Below are 19877 nucleotides of genomic sequence, written 5' to 3'. Positions count from 1 at the left end.
CTCTGCAATAACACTTCCGAAACGCTAGCTGGCAGTAGGTGTATATGTTCCTTTGTGTAGAGTTATTTCAGGGGGATTTCGTTTTTTCTAAATGCTACCATAATGTACAATTAGCTCAAACTCGCTCATTCAGCGGCGGGAAGCGGCGGACGTGCAACAACTTTAATCATAAGGTAAATACAAAACTAAAGTTTCCATCTGGAGCTCCTTCACGGGACTCCACAATTGCAAACAATCGCTCTATTAGGCTCGCAGCTCTCAGCACCATCCACACTTGTCACAGCTACCAAGCGGACCAATGACAGAGCTTGCGCTACGCGTCGTTGTCACATGTAGCTACATTTTTTGAAAGGTGCGTGTCAGTGTCGGCGTCAGCCATGGTGAGGGCTATGCGACTGCGCAAAGGCTACGCCGGACCATATGTATGCGCTTGACGCAGAAGTAAAAATCAGCCTTGGCGCGAATTACGTAACAATATTACTTTTCTTAGTAAAGAGTAAAGGAATGCATTATTTTTAAAAAAGCAAGCAATAACATGCTGAATTCATGCACTTAACTCAATCTGTACATGCGGCTCAAAAGTAACATAACACCTTATCATAAAAAGTCATGGAATTGGCTAATTTTTTGGGGGAGTAACTTGATATTGTAATGCAGTAATTTCCAAAGTGTTTCCGCAACACTGGTTATATTGATTATCATTTAATTTAATAATATCCTTTTTTTTTCATTCATTTTCTGCCGCTTTTCCGGGGCTGGGTCGCGGGGGCAGCAGTCTTAGGAGAGAACCCCAGACTTCCCTTTCCCCAGACACTTCCTCCAGCTCCTCCGGGGGGATCCCGAGGCGTTCCCAGGCCAGCCGAGAGATATAGTCCCTCCAGCGTGTGCTAAGTCTTCCCCGAGGCCTCCTCCCGGTGGGACATGCCTGGAACACCTCCCTAGGTAGGCGTCCAGGAGGCATCCGAAACAGATGCCCGAGCCACCTCAACTGACTTCTCTCGATGAGGAGGAGCATCGGATCTACCCCGAGCTCCTACCGGGTGTCAGAGCTCCTCTCCCTATCCATAAGAGTGCTACCCTTCGAAGGAAACTCATTTCGGCCACTTGACCCAAAGCTCATGACCATAGGTGAGAGTAGTTTCCATCAACCTATAATTTAATAATAATAAAATAATAATAATGTGAGACAAAATATTAGCTTTAGTACCTGGTTTGCTAGTACACTAATAGGCCAAACAGTAGGGCCAAACAGAATCTGTGGACATTTTTTGCTATTTCTGAGCAGAATATTGTAAACAATCTGCGGATTTATGCGGAATGGGAGTATCGTAACTAAAAACGTAACATATGAAATAAAAAATAATCCCTTTTTAACTTTTATTTAAATGTTTACAATGCAAATTCAATTAGATCCACTTAATTGGTAAACAAAGCAAGTCTCTCATTTAATATATCCACTAAAAGACAGAAAATAATACTTTACAAACTGTTCTATAAATCATATGCACATTTTCATATCAGTCAATATTATTACTGAAATTTATTTTTTAAAAAATTATAAATATGAATGTACACACAAGTAAATAAGAAGATTTAATGAGTACGTTTACATGGACACCAATAATCCGATTTTAATATGATTAAGACAATACTCTGATGAAGAGTCTACCATTTAAAAATCGGATTAATCAAAAATCACTGAAGATCATAATCAAACTAAACAGAAATAGAATTAAGACTTGGAGTATGCCGATTTAGTCGCATTATTGAAGTGCAGTACAGACATGCAAACGCCGCATTCAAACTATTACTGTCGAACAGGACTTTCACCGCATTTTGCGACAAGATAATCTATACAAACATGGCTGTTTGACACTATTCTCTGCACCTACCAAGTCAGTGAAGGACCACAGACACCTCCATCACAAAATGCAGAGTTTTTTTACCCATTCAGCAAGCAGAATCAAATTCCATCAAAACAACCATCTTCCATCAGTTTATACGCGCATCCAATATCTTGTTTGTCACAGGGGCATGCATGAAATGTTCCTGAATGCAAGTTAAACTGCCGAACTTCCTCTCTGGAGGAAACGTGGATAGCGCTGTGACGTAATGACATTGAATTATGTGCTATAACATGTAAAACAAGTTCATGAAAAGAACATTCAAAAAGCAGCTCATTTAAACACCTTAATCATATTATTGTCTTATTTAAATTAAGGCAAATAATTTGATTACTAATGTCCATGTAAGCGTAGTCAATGATGGGTTAAAAATCTGCAGAATTCTGCACGTGCAGATTCACTGTGAGCCTACAAATCAGCTACTAGGGTACAATAGTACTGTATGCTAACCAGTCAGCCGCCAGTAGAAAATGAATGAATAAAGAAACATTACAGTGCATTTATAACAGCATGTGTATAATTACCTAAACAGCAGTATATACAAAGGTAGTCTTCTACTCTAAACATTAACTAAAAGAGAAAAGTAAACTCATCCTCAGTGTTTCTGGGAAACACATGGGCTACTCTTCAGGAAGAGCCAAAATGCCAGAAGGTTTTGCTTTTCTCTTAGACTAATCGCATGCTTTGGCACAAAGATGAGCAACAATCTGAAGCGCAAATCCAAGCTTTGGGTCCTCGGACTTAATGTGACCCACTAAACAAGTTGCCTGAGGACGGGATTCTGCTCAAGCAAAGGATTTCAAACACTTGTTTCCTGTGCAGATAGATATCGCGGTCTCTGCACCAAAGCAGATTTAACATGTTAAACAAGTAACAAGCCGCGGGTTCTTCAGAAATATTTCTTAAAGATTCAACGCAGGAGTTGCAACAAAAAAACTCTTAAGAATAAAAATCCAATGAGTCCTAATTTATTTAAAAGTTATTGGAGAAAATATGTCATGCAGCAGTAAAATACAAGGGGGTTTTAAAGCACATTATGTATAAAGCACAACATTTGGAAGGGTTCCTGAAAGTGATGCTGAAGGATCACATCACTTCATCTCAATCTGAAGCATGCAGTTGCACATAGTGAAAAGACCAAAGGGTTTTAAAGCTCTTCAATGCAAACCACTGGAAGGTTAGCACCAAAAATACTATGAATAGTTGAAATACTTGAAATAGTGAGAGTGGTGTTTCCTTTCCCCCCCTCAAGGGAGAAGCACGGAAACACACGACTGAAATCCAAGATGACTAAAAAAATATTCATGTTCAAAGGAGATATGAAAAGAAGTGCATATAAATGGGCAATAGCAATCAAGGCATCTGAAGGCATACGGTAATATTCAATTACTCAATATATCACGATAATGAACATGCACAACACTGAATAATTACTCTATAATTTTTTTAAATAGAATTACTTTTAGTAATATATATATAACAATTTATTTATATGTTATTATTATTATTATTTATTTATTGTAATATATAACTGTTTTAAATATTTGAACTTTGAAAGTGCTTTTTAAGAATATTCACATTGTATTTGCAGTGGTGTTCATAACAGACTGAATTGGTTATCTTAATAGTTGAAACATTTTCACTTGTTAATCTGGCCTACTGCATGCTAAAATATTCTTTGAAACTGACTAATTTTAGAGCTATTGTACGTTAATTAGATCACTGATGTTTTGTTTAAAGGTGCAGTAGCTGATCTGCCAAAATGCTCACCGCTTAGCATAATATCTTTGAAACACAGACCCACCCCTGCCGTTCAAAGCCATGCCTCCTGAAATCGTAAAGATGACAGCAGACAACCCACTAGTTCATGTCATTCGCCAGTTAGAAAACATTACAGTACATTATAATACTGCAATTCTGAACGAAAAACTGTGTTATATCTAGCACGTTTTTTCACTGAAAAAAAAGTGTTGCATGCAAAACTGTTGCAAACTATTTATTTGTGTTGAATTTAAACAAACAAATTTAATTTAATAAAGTTCAACTTAATTTGTTTGTTTAAATTCAGCCCAAATAAATTGTTTACAACCACCTAACGTAAAAAACAATTGAGTAAATCCAAGGAATCATCTTTGAATAATTTTTTTCAGTGTAGTTAGCAAGCAAAACTTGTCATAATGTGCAATATTTCATGCATGCAAGGATTGTTGGTTTCACTCTCTCACACTTTGTCCTAAAGAGACTACTGTATGCTTAGTGCTGAACCGGCGGCATGCAGGAATTACACTTACAGTATTATTAAGCTTTTATTACTAAATTTGTGCTTTGATTTCAGTTTAAAGTATTCATCAAATGACCATAATTTGATTCCTTCAATTAAATTATTATAATAAAAAATAGAAAGATGCTCTTTCATTAAAAACACCTTTAATAGTAGAGTGTATTTACAGAACAAATAATGACATAATGAACTATGAGAGAAAAGAAATTATAAATAAATAATCACGATGAAAATAAAATTATCATTCAATAATCAAAATCAAGATAAAATTGAAGGTAAAATCTAGGTTAAAAAGCCTCTGAAAATCTGCCTTTTTCTCACTGTTGATTTTAATCGATGAATTAACATTTATTAATGAGACGTTAGCTATGTTTCCATTCAAAAATGTGAATTAAATTTATGCACAAAACTGGATTATCGCATAAAATATGTGCGAATAAAGCAACGTTTCCACCAAACATGTCAAAGTGAACAAAATCGTCACTTCCTGAATATCTGGCACCAAATATTAACAGTAAAAACAGAATTTGCTGCGATAAGAGAAGCTGCGTGAATCTTTTCTTTATTTAATAAATGACTTGCGCCTGATAAGGCACTCCTAACACGCAGTGAACGTGCGGTGACGTTTGAAGGCATGAGACGCGGAGCACAGACGCTCTTGATTCTGGAGGCACACACTGGAAATTGTTCGGTAAAAGTGTTTACAGCATAGTTTATACGCATCTTTTCTTATCGAATAAAAAGTTTATCCTACTCAGATATGTGCATGTGTTTTTTATGCGCATTTTCAAAATATTGGCGTTTCCATCTACCGTTCTTTATGCGTATATCCAAAATTCGCATAAAAATAGGTGGATGGAAACATAGCTAGTGTAAAGTGTCACCTATTGTACTATTGTATCATGATTTAGCTAGGTATTTTGTTTAAAACATTTGTTTACTGCACTGCATAATCTATAAAACAATACATCAAGTATTTTTGTTCTAAAAGCGACGTAATGTAAAGCTATTATGTTATTAATGTTGTTAAAGTAACTTTTTCTTGTTGTGTCAATATTCTGATAATACCATATACCTTGACGAAAGCTTCAGCAATTAACCACAACAAGAAAAATACCGTCATAAGCCTACAGCTATACCCTTAAACCACTAAACTCAACATGTACCAACAAGGCTTTAAATCTAATCTTCCAAATCAGTTAATCAACAGGAAATACAGGCCGATCCACAAACCTCGCTCTTGTTTAAAGCCAAACAATATGCCTATAACAGCTTAGAGAATAACTGTTAAGGTAAACTTTGCATAATATTCATCGTGTTTTGCATTCCGAATAACAATCAGTCACATCTAACAGCAAAAGGAAGCCATGGTTGCGTGCCATGTGGTTGAATGGCTGACAAAGCAGTGTGTTATATCAGCTGCTCCGTTGCCAAGATGAATTTAGCCATTCTCCAATCATTTCAGTAATCTAAGACAAACAAGACACAGTTATTGTAAATGTTTCACCTGTTCACAATAAACCCATTTTTCACTCCACACCGGCTTCATTCAGGGCCTGGTGAGTGATTGTGAGCCTGGAGGAGAGCAGCAGTGGTCTACGTCGGGTTAAGAGCCGTTTTCAGCTCTCGGCAATGTCTTAGTGGTGCTTAATCAGGGTTGATGACTTCTTAAGACTCTTTCTATCGCTTTTCATTACTGCCCGCAGCAGTGAACCTTCAAAACCACATGCAGGACAGCAAACGAAAACTAAAACTAAGGGTGTACTCAACACTAGGCACGGTTGTTTATTCAGGGCCTGGTGAGGGATTGTGGGCCTGGAGAAGAGCAGCAGTGGTCTATGCCTGGTTAAGAGCCGTTTTCAGCTCTCGGCAATGTCTTACTGTGCGTTCACACCAAAGGCAGCGAGAGCGTCAAAGGTCGCACTGGCCGCCCTGGCGACAACGCTGTCTGCCTTCAGCTCAGGCGGCGAGAGCATCAAAATTCGCTACATTGATCTCATATTGATCTCGATTCTGCATAAAACATGCTTTTTAGCTTGAAAATGTTGCACACTTCTTATCAAATTCATTTAACAATGGAAGATTAAGTTCCATGCGGTGTGGCTTTGCTAATCATCCAATATGTCCATATGTCTGAAATAGCCTGAAGCAATTTTTTGTACTGTCACATGAGATTCCCGCTCTTTAAAGAGCAATATACATAACATCAATGCACATCAGTAACTCGCCAGTAACTTTAATATATGTTCCTGTAAGAAAACATTGCAAATAATTGAAAATCCGGCGACTGCAAAAATCAAACCCTTGGAAACAACTGTGGTAGAAACCATAGTTCATGGTGACTGTGTTCTCTAAACTCCTCTCAAGTGGTGGACTTCTTCATTCAGATTGCTTGCCGCCAAACCGCATCATAGTTCATTACCATAAAGTTAACTTGATTTCAACTCTTTTTGACGCCCACACCGGCGAAGACGTGCCGCTCCTCGCCGCCGGCTCTCGTTGAAAATGAATGACTTCCAGCTACTTTGACGCTCTCGCCGCTTTTAGTGTGAATGTACGGTTAGTGGCACTTAGTGGCACTCGGCAATGTCTCTGTTCAAACTACACTGCAAAAAATATTAGTAAATTTGCAGTTTTCTGTATTTTGTGATTAATTTTTCCCCATTTATTTATGCTTATGAATTTCATTACATTTACATTTAGTCATTTAGCAGACGCTTTTATCCAAAGCGACTTACAAATGAGGACAAGGAAGCAATTTACACAACTATAAGAGCAGCAGTGAATAAGTGCTATAGACAAGTTTCAGGTGTGTAAAGTCTAAGAAGCAAAGCATTAGTAATGTAAGTTTGTTTTGTTTTGTTTTGTTTTTTGAGAGAGAGAAAGAGTACAGTTAGTGGTATAGCCAGAGAGGCAGTTAAGATTAGAAAGGAAAGTGGAGACTAAACAGTTGAGTTTTTAGTCGTTTCTTGAAGACAGCAAGTGACTCTGCTGTTCTGATGTAGTTAGGGAGTTCATTCCACCAACTGGGCAGATTGAATGCGAGAGTTCGGGAAAGTGATTTCTTCCCTCTTAGGGATGGAACAACGAGGCGACGTTCATTCACAGAACGCAAGTTTCTGGAGGGCACATAAATCTGCAGAAGTGAGAGCAGATAAGATGGAGCAAAGCCAGAGGTCGCTTTGTAAGCAAACATCAGAGCTTTGAATTTGATGCGAGCAGCAACTGGCAGCTAGTGCAAACGGGTGAGTAGCGGAGTGACATGTGCTCTTTTGGGTTCATCAAAGACCACTCGTGCTGCTGCATTTTGATTACGGGACCTTTTTCCTTGTTTGCTTAAAAAAGTCACATTTTTAATAGCTTTACGTGATGTATTATCTAGATTGGTGATGTATATTACAGAACAAATACTTTGTAATAAACTGCTAGTACATTTTCTGCTATTTTACAGACTTATTTCTCATTATTTCTTATATTATTTCAAACTATTAAAATGTCAACAAAAGTCACTTTGCTAAACTGTAGAGTTGAATTTTCAACATCAAAAATCAACAGAGCAGAGATCAAAGTGCCATGATACAATTTACAACAGCAAATAAAAGGAAAACACTTGTGAACCACAAAATACGGAAACTGTTCATTAACAGATATATTTTACAGTGAGTGTTATTTTACTTTTATTACTAAGTGGTTTGCACAAGAGTTAATGTAAACGGCACAAACACTAAACTTTGCTCTAGACAACACTGGACATGTTGTAAACTCTGTTAAACTAAAACTACTGAAACTAAAACTGAATTGAAATGTATTCATAAAATTGCAAAACCATTAATAAAACAAACTAAAACTAAACAGAAATTTATAGCCAATTGAAAAATAGGATCGAAAAATAAAAGCTAATTTAAAAAATGCTAAACCTTGTAGTCAGCTAACATTGGACCACCCCATCTCAACTGTCCAGCAAACAGACTGGCAGGGTTTGGTTTCAGAGCCACAATGTTTCTTTAACTGATCTGCATCGATATGGTGCAGACTGGGGCTGATTTATCTACTCTATAGGTCAATAAAAGCTGTATGGGGCTTGAACGGATGACAGTGACGGCTTGGTCTTCGCCTATGTGGATTAGTTTACAAACCTGCCAAGCCAAGCAGCAAAAAGAGCAGCCTGTTTTCTGTAGAACATCTTTAATTCAGCGTCCAAATTTTGGTCATATTAACCATGGTTAAAGCCAGATGAACCAGAAGTTGCTGAGGCTTTTATTTCAGTATATTGATCTACTTCCAATGGTCAATATCTACCGCAAGTGTTTGAAAGGTTGACTATTTTCAATTTTACATGGTTCCTTTTACAGCATCGACAATTTAATTATTTGTGGAGTCATTACAAAAAGTTTAACCATAACATTACCAAAAAGCTTATTATTTGCATGTGTTTTTAAGCGTCTGGGAATAAGTGAATTGAGGTTGGGTCAATAGACATGCTAGATAGACACCCATATGCTGAGCCGGCATCGCGATCCTCCGCCCGTCCCCAATTGCAGCAGCAACCCGCTTGCGAAAAATACACATTTAGGCCCCGTTTACACTAATATGTCTTAATAAAATGGCACTTTAGAACTAAAACGATCCATGTCCACACTGGCGTTTCATCTAGCATATCTGAAAAGCCCTCCTTCCACACTATACTGCTGAAAAGGCATATCACGTGACCACACACACACACACGCAGTCATGCGCTGCAGCATATGCGCACATTTGCTTTGAGCACAAAACCCCAGAGAGCAGTGCACGTCAAACAGTTTATCAAGGATTTACTGCTGGATCCCTTCTCACTATAGTTGTTTAACGTGATATTTAATTAATCTTGTCTCTATCTAACGACTCTTCGGTCTTTTGAATCTATCAGGTAACGTGTCACAGCGTCAGTACACTGCTTCAATCTTTCGCTTTCACGCTTGTACTTAGTAATTTTAGCAAAAACCTCAGATACTGTTGGTTGGTTCCTGGTTTTTTTTACCAACCAAGTTTGTCGACGCCATTATAACAACACAGATCACTCTGCCTATTCATGCCAGAGTCCCGCAGAAAAAGTGATTGACAGGTGGTATTCTAGGTGTAGCTTATCTTTACTTGTTTATGATTTGGTTATGGGTAAAAAAAAGAGCATGCGGGTTAGGTAATTGAAACGGTAGGCTACAAACAAATAATTTGTTGTCAATTAATTAATTATTCATAAATAATTTATTCACCGCAGCCTATGATGCAGTCTTCCATCGCGATGTTTCACATTAGACATCATACAATGCCAAATTGGTCGACATCGCCCAACTCTAGTGTGAATATTTTAAGCCAGTTTAAAGCATTCAGCCACAAGAAATTATAACGTTGAATGATTCATTAAATTCATGTACATATACGTTGAAGACTATACAGTATTATTTTACATTTGATTATTCAATTTGTGCACGAGTAATAATAGACTCCCAAAAAAACAGTAAGACACTGCTTATTTCATTTGCATATTTTTTCAACTGTATTTATTAATACTTGTCCACTATCACTGCCCTGTCAAATGAATCAATAAAAAATTATGAATTATTTTCAAATAAAAGCTATTCATTTAATCTGTTGAAAGCTTACTCAATATAGCAAATTGGATCGCAGGAAAATAAAATATTGCAATGTCAGTTTATTTTCAAATGTCATGTAAGCTACAGTTGTCACGATACTAGAATTTGGTACCAATCGATAATGAAATTTTAAAAACGTCCATATCTCGATAACATTTGCTCAACAGAAATGGCTGCGAAGGTCATCAGTTCATCAAACTCACAACTGTTAACTGAGTGTAACTACAGGCACAGTGACACTGGAGCATTTTAAAGCAGTGAAGATCAGTCGATGCATCAGCGAATCGCTCGTATGCGAGCTTATAAACAGACCGGCTGATCTTTGCAGCTTCAAAACACTCCAGTGTCCCTGTATCTGTAGTTACACTCTGTAAACAGTGGTGAGTTTGGTGAACTGATGGCCTTCACGGCCAATCACAGTCATTTCTGTTGAGCATGTGAACACAATGGCAAATCAGAATTGTGTAAGAAAGAATGTTAGTGGGGGGAAATTTTAGCGGTTTTAAAAATGTAGTAATTTCAAATTTATTTTTCGAATTCCAGTATCAAGACAACACTACTTATAGTAATGATTTGTGGTCAAACTTTGGGAAGTGGAAGTATTATGGTTAACAATATTCAATCTTTCTTTTCAGAGAAGTGTTCAGTAAAGCAACGAAACGGTTGCATATAACGTCAAAATAAAGGTTAATCCATTTAAAACACTGCTAACAAAAATTAAGTATTATATAGCCTATAACCGACCTTTATGCATGAAATATATTGTTGTAATGAGGAGAAAATATTTTTTCTTTTGAAATCCCGTTATCACAAGAAAATACCTTTTTATAACATAATTGAAAAAAATACAGTGGCCGTGTGTGGCAGTATTGCTTTAGCCACATCTCCGGTCTTAAAGCTCATTTTAACCATAAAAAAATTTTGCTTATGTTTGTGAAACATGCTGACCGCCTTTCAGATTAAATTAACTGTTTTTTTTTGTTTTTTTTTTTTATCTAAAATGATATCACTCCCTCAGTATTAAAAATTTGTGGTCAAACTGCGGGAAATGCAAGTAATATGGTTTGAACAATAAACGTTCTTCTCAGAAACGTGTTCAGTAAAGCAACGCAAATAATGCATATATCGTCAAAACAGGTTGTTCCATTTAAAATGCTGCTATGTAAACAAAATTTTTTAAGTATAATTGGCTTTTATACGAGAAATAGGTTGTTTTAATGAGGAAAAAATGTCTTAACGAAATTGTTTTCACAAGAAAATACCTTTTTATATTGAGTGAATCAATATAAAAACCTTTTTATATCAGCGTGAATGACTAGGCCTATATGGTCTCGGAATATAAAAAAACTAGCCTTTTTTCGTTTTTGTTTTCTGGTGATTTTATTTTTGTTATTGAAAATAAACAATGAAAATCCATCCATTTTTAAATTTTGATTATGTGTTTTTCACCATGAACAAGAAAAACGCCTCTTATTTAAATTTGCGTTTTTAAATTTTAAAGCGACAATAAATAAATAAAAAACAGTTTTTCAATATCCGTTCCTAAAATGAAAATCCAACGACCAATACATACAAGGACGCCACAGGCCTCCAACATCTCTCTCCAACCAGACTGACACGCATCCAAACACAAGGTGACACCTCAACGGGGGTGACCTTCATAGAGACTGATTCTGGAACACCAGGTCCAGACAGCACAACATCAACCAGCCTCTGAGCGCAGATGTGTTACTGTGTTGCTGTCATTTCTCTGTGGTGGCGGAAGAGTGGAAGAAGGTGTCTGCACAGCACTTCATCAATATTATTATGTTGGTGACACATGCCAGGACTGGAAAAATCAGCCTGCTCATGTGGGTTACTTTCTAATTGGAGAGCATTAAATCACTGAGGCATTGTAGGCATTCTCAAATAAAGCTATAATGTACTCCTCTTGTTATGGGGAACACTAACTACAGGTATTAAAGTGGGGCTGAAAATTTTTAAGTCATTTATTCATTCATTTTCTTTTCGGCTTAGTCCCTTTATTAATCTGGGGTCACCACATCGGAATAAACCGCCAACTTATCCAGCATGTGTTTTACGCAGCAGATGCCCTTCTAGCTGCAGCCCATCACTGGGAAATACCCATAGACTCCCATTCACACACATACACTACTGACAATTTTTAGCTTACCAAATTCACCTATAGCGCATGTCTGTGGACTTGTGTTGGAAACCGGAGCACCCGGAGGAAACCCACGTGGATGCGGGGAGAACATGCAAACTCCACACAGAAAATGCCAATGGACCCAGCCGGGGCTTCTTGCTGTGAGGCAGTCTTGCTACCCACTGCGCCACCGTGATGCCCTGAATTTTGAAGCATTAACCATATTTATTGGCAATGTGTAAATGGCTTGCAACGAAATGCAAAAAACAAATCCTTTGAGAGAAGCAAAAAATTGTTTGACAAATCAATTCTGCATCGATTCTGATATTTTCAAAATGAAACTCTATTGAATCGACTGAGCTTAGTTTTCAACAGCAGATGACGATGTATGCTTTACAAACAGCCGTACTTTACTTGCATTCAATTCCTTACAAATACCCCTCGAATCTAAAATAATTAAGTTCAAATAATGAATTTAATATAATACTATACTGGATACGATACTGGAATTCGATACCAATTGGTACTGAAATTTTAAAAATGTCCATTTCCCGCTAACATTTAAGCACTATGGAGAACGTTTTTAAACAGTGCTAATTTGTCATTGTGTTCACATGCTCAACAGAAATGACTGTGATTGGCCGTGAAGGTCATCAGTTCACCAAACTTACAGCTGTTTACTGCGTGTAACAACAGATAAAGGGACACTGAAGCGTTTTAAAGCCGCGATTCATCAGCAGATCGCTTGTACGTTAGCTTATAGACAAACCAGCTGATCGATGTGTCTTTGAAACATCCCTGTATCTGCGGTTACACGTAGTAAACAGCAATGAGTTTGGTAACGAATTCCAGTATCGTGACAACCCTAAGCTGTACTTCCTCACATGTCTATTAAAGAATGTTGACAGATTTTTTTTTTGTTGATTTGTGACATTTTGATAGGCAAAACAAATGGATGTGATGTTTAAAGATGCCGAAATGCTCAATATAATATTGAACCGTTGGGTATGACCTCCACGGTTTAATGTGCGTTTGAAAATTCGGTTTTGCATATACATTGAATTCTACATTTTCCCCATTCCTTTTATTACTCTCTAAACTAGAGATGTTCCAATCAATCTGCCGAAGATCGCTATTGGCCGATATTCACATTTCATGAATCGATCAGTACTCGCCAATCTGGCCGATCTCATGAACCGATTTCAGCTGTTTGTTTATGAGTTTACAAGCAAAGGAAGACACACGTTCGCTGCTGTTTATCATGCATAGCCTATAGCAGCCACAAAACGTGAGGAGGTAAATCATGCATGGGGGTGCGAGCGATCGATGCTCTGGCTTCACAACAATAAAATATAAACAGATGCAGTGCGACCTGTTTATACAGTCTATTGGCGCGACTCGCAAAAGTGATGGTCGCTTTGTTACAGGTGCAGCCATTGTATTTCCAATGTTTTGAGCTGCTGTGACGCGAGCAGAGTGATTGCCCCTATCTAGTGTCTTATTTAACCTCATGATCTCTCCTGGAAGCTCTGCGAGTCTTGCATATTCATAGTGGCTCCGTAATCCCCAAAAATTTGTTAAAATACCCAGAAATCACTGTGACGTGAGTGAATGAGCAAGAGAACAGATCGCGAGAGGCAAAGTGATGTTTTAAGCATTAAATTTTTTTAGGTTTAATGAATAGAGCAGTAAAGATGTCGCAAGTGCGAAGATCCGCTGTTAATACTTGGAGACAAGCTAAATATTTGAATAGTCCTGCATGAATTCAAGTCTTTTTACATATAACAGAAGCATGTAAAGCTGCTTCTGGCCATGACATGTTCACACCTAAATGGCTGTAAAAGATGTGTTTAAGATATTATATGCAGAATCCTTAGTCTAGTTCTTAAGGCTCATACTTAAGGGAAAATCTACTCATCTAGGCCGATCACTATGACAAGGAATCGGTATTCTGTATCGGCTGCAAAAATCCTGATTGTAGCATCCCTACTCTAAACTGGCTCTCTACATGTTAGAATCTATGTCCAGGCGCTGACAAGTAAATATCCCATCAGTGAATGCTTTTACATTAAAATGAAAGTGAGAACATGAGACCAGATGCCCACATATGTCGCTATTCATGTTTAAACTAAATTCATAGGCTTTTGTTATCAAACACTGAACGTCAGAACATGTACGACAAATCTGAGAAGCGCCTCATCTGAACAGGTAATGCGCAAATTAATGAAATGCAAATCAAAGCCGAGGTCACACTGCATTTTTCGCCCCATAGACTTCCATTTGTAAGCATGCTGCATACTGAAAATGCACGCTTGCGCAACAAGTTTCGCATGTCGCTGTGTTCGAAAGTTCAAGCCTGGTGAACTCTGACCTGCAAAAATGCATCATGTGATTGCGTGAGACCAATAGAAGATCAATTGCTTTTTTTTTTATCAACATCTAATCATCTTGTTTGCAGCACCATATACGACAGAATTTCGCATGCACTAAACTGCAGCTTTAGTCTTGCTTCTCAACGGTAAACCTCAATTAGAACCATATAATCATATGTTCACCTATCCGACTTGACAAGTATTCTACTGGTTATGCCATACAACGTGAACATCATGTTGGTGTGTTGCATCTTCAAGTAAAAACATCTTATTCCTGCTGTGCTTTTTCAAACAAAAATCAAACAACAAAAGATAATGAAATTACTTACTGCTCTGCACTTGACTGAATAGGTATAGAGCTCAATAATGTTTAACCTTTATATAATTTATACAGTGAAGATTATATGCAGTATGCTGTGTTATATTTGATTATATTATTCTGTTTCTGTACCTGAAACTGTTAGAGACCTGAAAAACCTATTGCAAAAGGCACCGTTTATTTTAGTGGTATCTTTGCTATATTGTATATATTTTGTAGTGTTTTTTTACTGAACATATCATATACCGAAAACCCGAAAACCAACCCAAACTCTGAGAAGTCCATACTGTTGCCTTTCTAATGCTTACACACACTCACAAGAGCCTCTCTTTCATTCTATGACATATCAAACAAATGCTCATACATGGTCATGATAATGATGCCATTCTGCACTGTAACATCAATGAAATAAGGGATTAATTCAAACCATAGTCTCACAGCCAGAATTATAACCAAACCATCATGACAGTATAATTACCTCATCTCTTAACATTTGCCAGCTTGTGCAAACTAACATATAATTGCTGTAATCAAATCATTTATTTACTGGTGGTTTAAAAGCTTTAGATTAAACTTTAACCTTAGCTTAAATGGTTTTCTCTAGAGTATTGTATGTATTTTTTTATTAAACCTATTTGTTTGTGAACTGAATGTTTTAAGTTAATTAAATTCATCTTTTTTCTATCATTATAAAATGTTTGTATTAATTAGGATTTATAATAACAGATTTTTTTCCTGCTTGCTTTTATGAGAATTGTTTAATGATTACTGTAAGAAAAGCATTCCTTATATGACTTTTTTTATAATACCCAGAGCAATAATATCATCAACAATGTGCCATGTTCAAATCCAACACAATCAAAGCAAAGTTTAGTTGAGGTGACACCTCAGATCCTGTGGAAAACTGTCAAAGCTAAACAACCTACAACAACAAAACAGGATCATGTAAGCCAATGCTTGACAAATAGGATTTTTTTACTTCAAATGACAGATTCTAGATGTGCAGACACTAGAATTACAGAGGAGGTAATACAGACTACATAGTGCAATTATGTTAAAAAGTAACAAACGTTTCCATTACTAAATATCCCCTTCTTATTCACTGACAAACCTCAAACAAACATCAAAAATATACACTAGATGAAAATGTCTTATTACCTATCCAGGTTTTAGGAACAACAAATAATAACTTGACTTCTAGTTGATCATTTAGTATCAGAAGTGGCTTATATGAAAGGCAAAGGCCTCTAGATTACGCTTATTTTACCAAAATAAAATGTGATCATGCCTTCATTTTTAATTATTTAATTAGGACAGTAAGGTCTGACTTTGCTTAGACAAAAGTCTTGTCACTTAACAGAAATAATGTTAAGTGATAAGACTTATTACTATAACTGTACAGAATAAAGTCATAGTGTAGTGGAAAAAGAATTAATATTGTGCATGACTCCCATGAGCTTGGAAGACTGCATTCATACATCTCTACAATGACTCAAATCACTTGTTATTAATAAAGTCATCTGGATTCTGGAATGGCAAAGAAAGCGTTCCTGCAGGACTCCCAGAGTTCATCAAGATTCTTTGGATTCATCTTCAATGCCTCCTCCATCTTACCCCAGACATGCTTAATAATGTTCATGTCTGGTGACTGGGCTGACCAATCCTGGAGTACCTTGACCTTCTTTGCTTTCAGGAACTTTGATGTGGAGGCTGAAGTATGAGAAGGAGCGCTATCCTGCTGAAGAATTTGCCCTCTCCTGTGGTTTGTAATCTAATGGGCAGCACAAATGTCTTGATACCTCAGGCTGTTGATGTTGCCATCCACTCTGCAGATCTCTCGCAGGCCCCCATACTGAATGAAAAGATTTTTCCTTCACCAAACTTGACTGATTTCAGTAAGAATCTTGGGTCTATGCGGGTTCCAATAGGTCTTCTGCAGTATTTGTGATGATTGAGATGCAGTTCAACAGATGATTCATTGGAAAAATCTACATTCTACCACTTTTCCAAATTATCAACCAAAAGTTATTATTTGTTGCTCATACAACGGCAAGACTTTTATCAGGTAGTGTATAGAATTACCACTTTTGTTTATTGGACAAGCAAAAAATTTCATTTTTGACATCATTTACTCTCCCTTCACTTGCTCTTGTTCATGTTTTTTTCTTCTCTTGAACACAAAATAAGATCTTTTGAAGAAAGCAGAAAGCCTGTAACCAACCATTGACTTCCATAGTATGTTTTTCCTACTATTAAATGGCTACGGGTTTTCAGCATTCTTCAAAATACATAAAAAAGAAAGGTTTATATGAACTAAAACATGAGTAAATAGTAAGTTTATTTTCCTTTTTTTCCTGAACTATCCCTTTAAAAATAACTACAGACTAATTCTGCAAGCATTGCACGTTCCTCTGGAATTATTATAGTCCTCGAAGCCAATTACTCCCAACACATGAAGTCAAAGGTCAAGTGCTTTCCTTAAATCTCTTAAGCAATCGATAGAAACCATTACTTAAATTTGGGCTGACGAAAGCAAGTTAACTATATCACCAAAATGAAGCGTTGACACAGGCTTTTCAGGAGAGAAAAGACAAGTTAAAGATTCTTAAACCATCTGCCACAACCTTATGATGATAATATTCCACAAAACCAACCCACTCAACATGCACCCACGCCTCCAAAATGGCATTCTGAATCAGACCAGCAACTGCCAAACATGTTCCTTCATCTGACCAGCTTCATTCTTTAATGGTGATTTCTCATAAGTGTGTCTTACACAATCTTTTCATCAAGTCGAACTGGATTACTCTTCCAATTTCCCCATTCCATCAGTTTAACCTGCTAAAGTGGTTTCACTTGCTGGAAAATCAAAGTGAACTGAAAAAAACGATGCATTGGATTGATTTAAGGTAAGTGGTTGCAAACTATTTATTTTGGCTGAATTTAAAGAAATTAAAGTTGAACATTACTAAATTTATTTTGTTTAAATTATGGCTGGGCGATATGGCAAAAAATACAATCTCGATAATTATTTTCCATACTGAATGATAACGATATACATTTCAATATACATTGTTAATGTTTCCAGATTTAAAAGAGTATCCCAACAATGACTGAAGCCACAAAAATTAGAGGGTTCATTAAATGGCATAACATATTTTCTTTCGATAAATCTTCAATGGCGGAAAATTCTGTGCATCTCTAATATCAACACACTTTTAGATTTCCATTGTTGCATATTTTTGCTGTGTGACTGGCTCTTGGATCATTCATTCATTCATTTTCTTTTTTATTAATCAGTGGTCGCCACAGTGGAATGAACCACCACTTTATACAGCATTTGTTTTACACAGCGGATTCAATTCCAGCAGCAGCCCATCACTGGGAAGCTCTTAGATCAATATAGTGTAAAAAAGTCCAAAGCTTATTGTCATTGACAAATTTTTTATCACGATTTGATATAATATCGTTTATCAGCCTAGCCATAGTTTAAATTCAGCCCATGTAAATAGTTTGCAACCACTTACCTTAAAAAAAATGTAAATTAAATTAATATTTTTTTTCAGTGTGAGCTGGAAGAAGCATTATGGGCTTTTAATATTTAAAAATGATTGCTTGAATATCATGAATTCCCTACTACATGCTCACAATTATGACGTAGAATTATATAACATCACATCATGTTTTGAATGAGTGACGTTAGGCTGTCAGCGTAAAATACGTCATCGATAATGACAGGCGTTTACTGTAATATTACGTTGGAGAAAATTAACAGGTTCAACAAAACTACCACACAAATAACTATACACCTTTAATAAACACTGCGTGCGCCTCTGAGGTAATTCAGATGACATTGTTCGGCAGCACATCACGGCTGAAATAAACTCATGACTCCCTCAGGATAAGACGACAAGCCATAAATAAGTCAAAATAACGAAATTAAACATTGATCGCAGGCAGACTGCTGACTAATCCACAGTAAACCACACATAAACATGCTAGCCAGGTTAGCTAGTTAGCTGGCTTTAAAGAGCAGCATTAAACGGCCGTAGTACAGGAATGCAACAATGATTTCTCTTTAATTTCAGTACTAGATTTAGTTTCCTCGTTGTCCGTTCGCATAAATCATCAAACAATCTGTCGGGTTTCATTCAGACAGCCCAACCGACCGACCGGAGCAGGATATCAAACACACACATAGTGTCCGGCTCGAATAAACTCACACAAAAACGGCCTAAATCTACTTTATCTGTCACACTATGATGCTTTCTCCACTTTAAGGTGAAATATGAGCGTGGGACAGGACGATATGCTGGGTGGTTCTCTTACCCGTGGAGTTGAGATCCGTGTGTGCTTGTGTATAGTGAGTGTGTGTTGCTCGTGTAATCTTAACAGCAGTAATAATATCCCAAAGCCGCCGCGCGCTCCCAATAGTCCTCGGCCATGATCCTCTACGGCTGCTGCTGCCCGTCCGGTCTCCAAAGCTGCTGGAGCGACTCCTCTGGACCCCGCATGTCTCACTATACAGCTCCTTCTATCTCCAGAAATTGCTAAAACGTTACAGCAGCTGTTCCTTTCCTATGCCAAATCCGGACTGGAGTGGATCATGGAAGCGACAGAGCAGCTGCGAATAGATTCAAGAGTCACTCACTCGCTCCACCAGGACTCATCGGATAGGCTGGGGAACGTGTAATGCTGCCATTAAGCCAATTTTTTGAGAAAAAAAGCGAGTTATATCTCTATATAATTAAAGTATGAACTTAAATGAGCCAATTCTGTGTAATATACGTTCACGCAGTCTTAAAGTTCGATTATGAAGTAAGATAGTTCACCCCTAATAAATTAAACTAGCTAATAGTAAGCTGATCCAAATTTCGTTGAAGCCATTTGGACCGTACCACTCGGGAGGAATGCGCAGGGGAGAAACTGGGAGTGCAGAGTGTAATGCAGAATGCAGTGAGCTGCTTCATGTCATGCTGAGCTGTTACATTTTTGACATATTGTTTGTTTATGAAATTGCAGTATCTATCTATCTATCTATCTATCTATCTATCTATCTATCTATCTATCTATCTATCTATCTATCTATCTATCTATCTATCTATCTATCTATCTATCTATCTATCTATCTATCTATCTATCTATCTATCTATCTATCTATCTACCTAAAGAATAAAATATAAAAAAGTTATATAAACCATATAGGCCCACCGTAATATAACTTC

The 19877-nt window shown here is 37.0% G+C and overlaps 1 protein-coding gene across 2 annotated transcripts in view; it reads right to left on the bottom strand.

Annotated features, from left to right (window-relative positions):
* cdk16 (cyclin dependent kinase 16) overlaps positions 1–19431 on the bottom strand; it is an 82877-nt gene extending 63446 nt beyond the window's left edge. The window contains exon 1 of one of the 2 annotated variants that reach the window (XM_056464052.1): positions 18982–19431. The gene's annotated coding sequence lies outside the window, so the exon portion shown is untranslated. The remainder of the gene's footprint in view (positions 1–18981) is intronic. The other variant, XM_056464053.1, reaches the window with a different exon arrangement.
* Positions 19432–19877: the final 446 nt, after the last annotated feature.

Source organism: Danio aesculapii, chromosome 8 (assembly GCF_903798145.1).
Source record: "Danio aesculapii chromosome 8, fDanAes4.1, whole genome shotgun sequence".
In the NCBI taxonomy this organism is placed as follows: Eukaryota; Metazoa; Chordata; class Actinopteri; order Cypriniformes; family Danionidae; genus Danio; species Danio aesculapii.
This window is presented reverse-complemented; position numbering and strand designations above follow the sequence as displayed.